Source organism: Vitis riparia, chromosome 4 (genome assembly GCF_004353265.1).
Source record: "Vitis riparia cultivar Riparia Gloire de Montpellier isolate 1030 chromosome 4, EGFV_Vit.rip_1.0, whole genome shotgun sequence".
NCBI classification, from domain to species: Eukaryota; Viridiplantae; Streptophyta; class Magnoliopsida; order Vitales; family Vitaceae; genus Vitis; species Vitis riparia.
Window position 1 is genome coordinate 14,985,818 of NC_048434.1, and position 8,532 is coordinate 14,994,349.

Below are 8,532 nucleotides of genomic sequence, written 5' to 3' on the forward strand. Positions count from 1 at the left end.
GAAAGGAGAATTGATTACGGGAGGAAAAAGGTGGCTGGGAAGGAAAGACACAGGCTGGTGGTCTGAAAAATGGAGGAAGAAAACATCATTGGAAGGAAAAAAAATAGGACAGCCAACTGTGTGGATGATGAAAAAATTGATAATTCAGCTAGAGAAGAAAAGGGAAGGGGGAACATCTTGGATCAAGTGATGGAATAAAACGGAGTATTAAGTATTGGGATGTGGGTACGGGTGTTGGAGGGGGCTCCGGAGGCATCTGCAGATGGCCACCTCAGTCATGAAATCTTAGCCCGACAAAAGGTCGATCGAGTGAAAAAGCTTCCCGGGCAACCTAATGTCGGTTTCAGACAATATGCAGGCTATGTTACAGTCAATGAAAGCCATGGAAGAGCACTGTTTTTTTGGTTCTTTGAAGCCACCCACAAGCCTCATCAGAAGCCTCTCCCCCTATGGCTCAATGGAGGACCAGGATGTTCATCCATTGGGTTTGGAGCCATTGAGGAACTTGGCCCTTTCTTCCCTAGAAAGGACGGAAAGCTAAAGTTCAATCCTCACACTCGGAACAAGGCTGCAAATTTATTATTCGTTGAATCTCCGGTGGGGGTTGGATTTTCCTACACCAATACAAGTAGCGACATTAATCAATTTGGGGACACAATTACAGCAAAGGATTCCTACGCTTTTCTTATCAATTGGTTCAAAAGGTTCCCACAATTCAAACCCCGTGATTTCTCCATCGCTGGAGAAAGCTATGCAGGGCATTATGTTCCTCAACTCGCCGAAGTTATTTACGATCATAACAAGCATGTTTCCAAAAAGCTTCATATAAACTTAAGGGATTCATGATCGGGAATGTGTTATTGGACGACAACACGGATCAGAGGGGTATGGTGAGTTACACATGGGATCATGCGGTGATATCGGATCGTGTGTTATTTGACATCAAGAAAGCTTGCAACTTCAGCGTGGTGCCCGTCACCAACGAATGCGATACTGCTCTCGGCAAATACTTGAAAGTGTACGAGATCATAGACATGTACAGCTTATACGCTCCTACTTGTGAGGATGATACCATCTCCTCCACCGCCATTGTCACCACCCGTCAATCCGTTATTGGCTGCTTCGCGGTAGGATATTCTTCTTTGCACTGGAGACGTGGCTTCCCAAGATTGAGAATGGGTGTTTGTGGGTGGTGACAACAGTGCAGTGGTTGAGATCGGAGAGGCACATGTGGAGGTGAATGGGAAGAGAAATAATGAGCGTGACTGAAATGGCATTGTTGGAGAAGTGTGCTGGCTGATAACACGAGAGTGGTTGTGGAGAACTTGTCAAATAACAGAGACAACACGCTGGTCAGATATTTTTCTCCACTAACACGTATTGCTTTGAGGACTGTGCAAGCATCTGCAGCCATCATACCATGCATTCTTGAACCCCTTATTGTGGTGGAAAAGGTCAGCTAGAACTCTTTGTTTAATTTTTGACGTGTGAATCTTAATTTTGTAGTGGTTTTAGAATTTTAGTTTTTTTTAATTTAATTAATTCCATGGCAATATATTCATCTATGCGCTTTAGATTTTATTTTTATGTTTTTATTTCTTTTTTATTTTAATGTGAATAAAAATAAAAATTTGTTTAGGAATTTTTAGTTAATTAATTTGGTGAATCTCGTATTGGTGTTTGTGTGTTTCCGAATTCGTTAATTTTGATTTTAATCCATTAATATTCAATTTTGTACTTGATTATAATTTTAGTTAGTTAATTTAGTTTATCACATGTTATCGTTTTCGTGTTTTAAGTTTATTAATTTTAATTTTGATCCATTAATATTTAGTTTGAGTATTTTAGAGTTTTAGTCGATTAATTTAGTTATTTACATGTTATTATTTTTGTGTTTTAAGTTTAGTAATTTTAATTTTGATCTATTACTTAAAGGTTAGAACTTTATTTAAATTTAGTCTTCATGTATCATTTTAAATTAAAAAAAATTGAGTTCATATAGTTTTTGCTTTGATCCATTATATTAGAAAAAAGAATGATTTGATCTCTATTTAATTTAATTTTGATTCATTGCATCAAATTGAGAACATTTGAGTTTATTTATTTATTTATGTATTTGCTAGTCATTTAATTACTTGTTATTTATTTATTTATTTATTTATTTATTAATAAGATTGATTTTAAAGATTAGAGATTTAGTTTTAAAATTTGTTTTGGATAGTTTTTTAATTTAATTTTAGGTTTAGGTGCTCTTATGAAGTATTAGTTCATTAAAATAATTGATCATATGTTTTAAGGATTTGATTTTAGATTTGCCTTAATTAGTGTTTAATTCATTCACTTATTCAGTTTAGGTATTTTCTATAATATTAGTTCTTTAATAAAATTAATTCTATGATAGAAAATTCATTTTGATTGTTACTCTTAATTGACGTGTTTCTTGAAAATTAGTCATTAATTCTTGATTAGTATCTCGTTAGCTTATTTAGCCTAAGTTTGAATAATTTATTGATTTGGTAATCTCTGGTAAAATTTACTTTTCGAAGGTCATCAGAAAATAGTGAAGATTAGCCTCCATTCTCACCACTTTAGTTTGTTTGGTTGTCAAAAATTTCACTTTGTGAATTTGTTTTCTTCTCTTTTGCTCGGTATTTTATTTCTTATGTTTTGTTGTTTTCCAATTAATTTCTTTTATTTTAAAATAAAATAATTTTATTGAAAGATCCTTTTGAAAATTCTATTTTAAATATAATTCATTTAGAATCCTTAGAATCCAAATCTCATTTTCTTAAAATAACATGCAACCATTTTTTGATCGGTTCGCATCTTTCTCGGTTTTCAATGAAAATTTTGGTTTTGAATAAGAAACAAATCAAAGCTTGTGGTCCCAAATAAATGGGATGATTTTAGGCAAGATTTGTGTATACCAATTGGGGAATTGGTGAAACCCCCACATAAGAAAATTTTTCAAAACTATTCCTTGCTACTAGTTTTCACTCAACCACTGACCCTTTAGATTTAAAATTCATTTTAGCAACTTTAGAATGTTTTCAAATATTTTCTAAAACTTGTATAATTTTCCTCACTTCTTGAACTTGAATTTAAAATTTCGTTTGAGTTAGAAAGAAATTCTAGAATAGAAGATATAAATGAGTTTTTAGGAGGGCTCCGTTTTCACCCAATTCTAGACACTCGAGATCTTTTTGAAACATAAAACACCAGATGACTTTTTAAATTTGATTCAATATTTTTTCTCAATTCTGGAATTCTTAAAATTGATATTAGATACATAAAATATTAAAAAATATTCCTTTTTGACGGATATATGATTTTTCAAAGTCGTACCTACTGCACATTCTGAATTCTGGACATCTGATTGACTTGAATGTTTTAAAAATATTTTTGAGTACTACTCGACACTAAATTTATTTTCCTTGTGATAAGATACCTTGAACTATGTGTGTGATTTTAATTTTTTTTTATGATTTTATGTGATCACTTTTTTTTTTTTTAATTCGTTTATGCATGTCAGTTTTTCTTATCTAATCTGGACATTTTTGCTTTTCGGTATACCAGTGAGAGATCTGTTCCGATGGCCTCTGGTAACTGTCAAAGGTGGTTTCTCGAAGCCTTTTTTCAAAAAATAAAAATGGATTTAGGGTCTGGCATTTTCTATTTCAATTCAAAAGATGTCCGCAGCGGCGATCGCTCCTCCGATTGACTCGTTCAAGTGGTAGTCATAGGACACCTTGGTCATACACCATAGAATAGATAGAGAAAATATCCCGACGAAACGTAGTCCAGATGAGCCCACCTATCCCGAGAAGAGGGCCTTTCTTAGCTTTCATTTGTCTTTGCTGCAACCTGTCCTTTGAATGAGAGTTTGGCCTTTAGTATGTTGATCTAGATGTGTAGGAATTGTTTTCTGAAATTTTTCGTAATTAAATTCCACTCTAAGCCATTTTTTTAGAATTTGTTTTTTTATGCTCCCTTTTCTAATTGCATGTTGTTGACCTTGTACATTGCTTGAATTGGTTATTTATTTTTGGAGTCATTTGACTTACCTTTGCTCAATTTTGGCTTTGGTACTATGTATTAGACATAAAAGGAATCTTATAAATTATGCATGCTGTCCAAGTATGCTCTCTACCACTTACTTTTTGAAATTTTATGAACATGCATGTTATTGTGAGCCTTATTTATGCTTGATGTGATCCTTAGCTGCTTAGATGTATGTTTGATTCATTATAATTAAATACATGTTGTGTGTTATATTTCTATACTAACTCTGATGTTTCATGATAGTGCTTGAGAAGTGGTTCGGGTACACATCCCAACTCTCTTTTATTGTGATTTGATCTTGTTTGACATGTTATTTTTTTAAAATCACCTTAGTCTACCAAGATACCCTTAAGTAATCAATTAATTGTCACATTTCCCTCAACTTAGTCAGTATAGACCTTTATAGGGCTTAGAGGGGTGCTACCTCCTAGACATACCTTCCCAATAAGTAACCTGATCCCCGGACCTAGACTCAGGTTTTTCAAAAACAAGTTTTTCCAAGCACTATGGAGTCATTTTTTTAGGGTTTTATTTCTTGTTTTATTTTCCCTTTTAAAATAAAATAAAATAAATGGCGACTCCGACTTTTCCAAAAACAAATTTTCACTAATAAAAAGCGAGTTTCGCCCATCGAGTGGGGACGCACGTGAAAAATGCGAGTCCACAAACATCCAATGAATTTTTAAAAGATAACCAACATGAAAACTCAATCAAACTAACACTCAATGATTTTCCTTTAAAAAAATAGAAAACTAACATCCAATATATTTTTAAAGAATTAACTACCATGAAAAAAATAACAAACTAATGTCCAATAGAGTTTTAAAGAATTAACTAATATGAAAAATTAACAAACTAACATCCAATAAATTTTTGAAGAAAGTTAACCATCATGAAAAATTAACAAATTAACATTAATATATTTTTAAACAAAATTAAATAATATGAAAATTTAACAACTTAACATCCAATAGATTTTTAAAGAAAGTTAACTAATGTGAAAAAATAAACAAATTAACATCCAATAATTTTTTAAAGAAAATTAACTACCATGAAAAATTAATAAATTAACATCCAATAGATATTTAAAGAAAATTAACAACCATGGAAAATTAACAAATTAACATTCAATAGATTTTTAAAAAAAGAAAATTAACTATCACGAAAAAATAACATATTAAAATCCAATAGAATTTTAAAGAAAATTAACTATCATAAAAAAAATTAACAAATTAACATCCAATAGATTTTTAAATAAAATTAACTAACATGAAAAAAATAACAAACTAACATCCAATAGATTTTAAAGAAAATTAACTATCATGAAAAATTAAAAAAAACTAATATTTAATAGATTTTTAAAGAAAATTAACTGTCATGAAAAATTAACAAACTAACATCCAATAATTTTTTTAAAAGAATTAACTACCATGAAAAATTAACAAATTAACATCCAATAGATTTTTAAAGAAAAATAACTACCATGAAAAACTAACAAATTAACATTCAATGGTTTTTTAAAGAAAACTAACCAACATGAAAAAATAACAAGGTAACAACCAATAGATTTTTAAAGAAAAGTAACTATCATGAAAAATTTTAAAACTAACATCCAATAGATTTTTTTAACATTAACTACCATGAAAAATTAACAAATTAACATCTAGATTTTTTTTTTTTTAAAAAAATAACTATCATGAAAAATTAACAAATTAACATTTAGTATATTTTTAAAGAAAATTAACTAGCATGAAAAAAAATTAACAAATTAACATCCAATAGATTTTTAAATAAAATTAACTACCATGAAAAATTAACAAGTTAACACCCAATAGATTTTCAAAGAAAATTAACCAACATAAAAAATTAACAAATTAACATCCAATAGATTTTTAAAGAAAACTAACTATCATGAAAAAAATTAACAAATTAAATGCCTTGAATCCTTCAAATGGGAATGGTGTGGCTCGTTACGCTTTCTCTTCAATGAAACCCTCTCCAAAATATTAAGATCTCTTACCCTAGAAGGGTTATAATGAGGTATTTAGGCAGATTTTCCAAAGAGGTTCGGTATCAGAAGGTTTCCAAATAAAATGTGCATGCAATTCTCAAAAATATCGTTCAAATCTTAACAAGGAAGGCATGAGCGCACTTAACCACCACTTAAGCGCCTTAAGCACTTGAGCGGTGCTAAGTGCTTGAGCAATCCTAGCACTTGAGCATTGTTGCCTACTTGAGCATCCCCTACTTCTATAAAATATCAATTTTTAGTTTTAGAAAAGTGTATTATTCTTCTTTATAACTCTTAGGAGCCTAACTTCCCACAAGTCAAACCTTTAAGACGTACTTATAACTTCCTAGTTTGATGAACAACAATCTTTGATCTTCAATGGAGAGTTAGTTACTATCTAAAAAGGTTTCTAATGCCAAAGATTAATTGGAACAAAATTATCAACATACAAACAAGACTCAATATCCTAACAATATATAGTTGCATAAATCATAGTTGTATAATCAAATACAACTATAAATCACAACTGTAACTTAATAAATCACAATTGTAAATCACAGTTGTGAATATATGGAAACTCTTCCCCTCAAGTTGGTACATAGATACCACACATGCCCAACTTGGATAATGATACATAGAATGGACCACTAGTAACAACATAAGTCATCATAGCTACCAGTTGAACTACATTCTTGATGTAGGAAACCTTTATCATGTCAGAATCTAGGTTATCCTTGATGTAGTTCTTGTCAAGTTCAATATGCTTAGTTGGATTGTTTTGTATCGAATCATTTGCAATCTCAATATCTGAAAAGAAAGGTTTTATTGGAAAAGTTTTATAATGTTATTAAAGCTTAAAAAAACTTATCTTTGATTATGTAGAAAGGAGATTTCAAATTTATTACTTGTCTTCAAAGATTTGGGATTTATAAAAATAATAAATCAAATAAAATAAAGAGTTCAACCAATTTTTCACATTTTATTTACAAAAGCATTCTAATTTGATTGTTCGTTTTTTTTTCTTTTTTTCTTTTTTTTTTTTTTTTTTTTTAAAAAAAGGAACTTTAAAATTTTGCATTTTGTTTAAGTAAAGAAATTTATATTTTCACAATTGTATGTAAAAAGAACCCAATTCAATTTTATTTACAAGAAAAGTTTTACTTACAATTTTATTTATCTACAAATTTATTTAAAATTTTATAACTTTAAATAAAGAATATTTACGTGCTTAGAAAGAAAATTGTCTTTTATTAAAAAATATTTTTTTTTATGAATTTATCTAAAAAAATGTTTTTATTAAAAAAAGAAAAGGTTTATTTGCGGGAATAGTTCGATTCAAATTTATTTACCAAAAAGGGATTTTTTTTTTCAACTTTATTAAGAATAAATAAAATAAAATAATGACTTTTTGAAGAGAAGTTCTACAAGGTTATCCAAAATCACACTTCTATCTGTTTTTGTTTTTTTTTTTAATTTGTTTTATGTTAAAAAAACATTTTCAAAATTTATTTATAAAAAATCTTTGCAACTTATTATTATTATTATCTTTTTTTGGGTCATTTTTTTATCTAATATAAAAGGAATATGTCAAATTTATTATTAAAAAAAGGAAAACTCAAATTTATTAAAAACCTGATTTTCGGATTTTAATAATTTTTTTAATATCTAAAACGTTTTTTTATATTAAAAAAGAGTTTTTATTAAAAAAAAAAAATAGTTTTCTACAACTGGGTTCATCTATTAAGAAAATAAAATAATTAGCTTCATGACTCCAAATTCATATTTATTTATTTTTGAGACAAAAAACAATTTATTTTAAAAAAATTGTATAAAAAAAATAGGTGTGGACCCCGCATTTTGGCTTATGTGTTTCCCACCCGAATGGCGAGCTCGATTCTTATTTGAAAATTTGATTTATATTGATTATTAGAAAATAACTTAGAGTCGCAACTTATTTTTGTTTTATTTTTAAAGGGTAAACAAAATAAGAAAGAAAAACCCTAAGTGTGACTCCTTATTTTGGAAAAGGCGGTTTGTGAAAAACCGGATCAGGTTCGGGGGTCAGGTTACTTATCGGGAAGGTACGGTAAAGACCGTAGCACCCCTCTAAATCCCTAAAGTCGGGTCTCTACTATTGAGATAAAGCAAACATGGCATCTAATAAAGAAATCAATGGATACTTAGAGTGATCATGCACATACGGGAATCAGAAAATGCATATAGACTAATTAAAGTGAGAATGGGTACGTACCCGGGCGACGAGTCACAATACGCTATCAAAAAGTGAAGTTAGTGCATAATTAAGGAATAACTTCGAGTCATAGAGCAGAATAACATCAATCATGCATGACAATTAAATCAATCAATCATCAAATCATGTATGTAGGGCCCCCACCAAAGCCCGTTTATTTTTGCATGAAGTAATTCCATAAATTCCATTATTCGGAATTACAGAATTT

The 8,532-nt window shown here is 29.6% G+C and overlaps 1 pseudogene; it reads left to right on the forward strand.

Moving 5' to 3' along the window:
* The first annotated feature begins 219 nt into the window (after positions 1–219).
* Positions 220–1,196, forward strand: LOC117913260 (annotated as a pseudogene).
* The last annotated feature ends 7,336 nt before the right edge of the window (positions 1,197–8,532 follow it).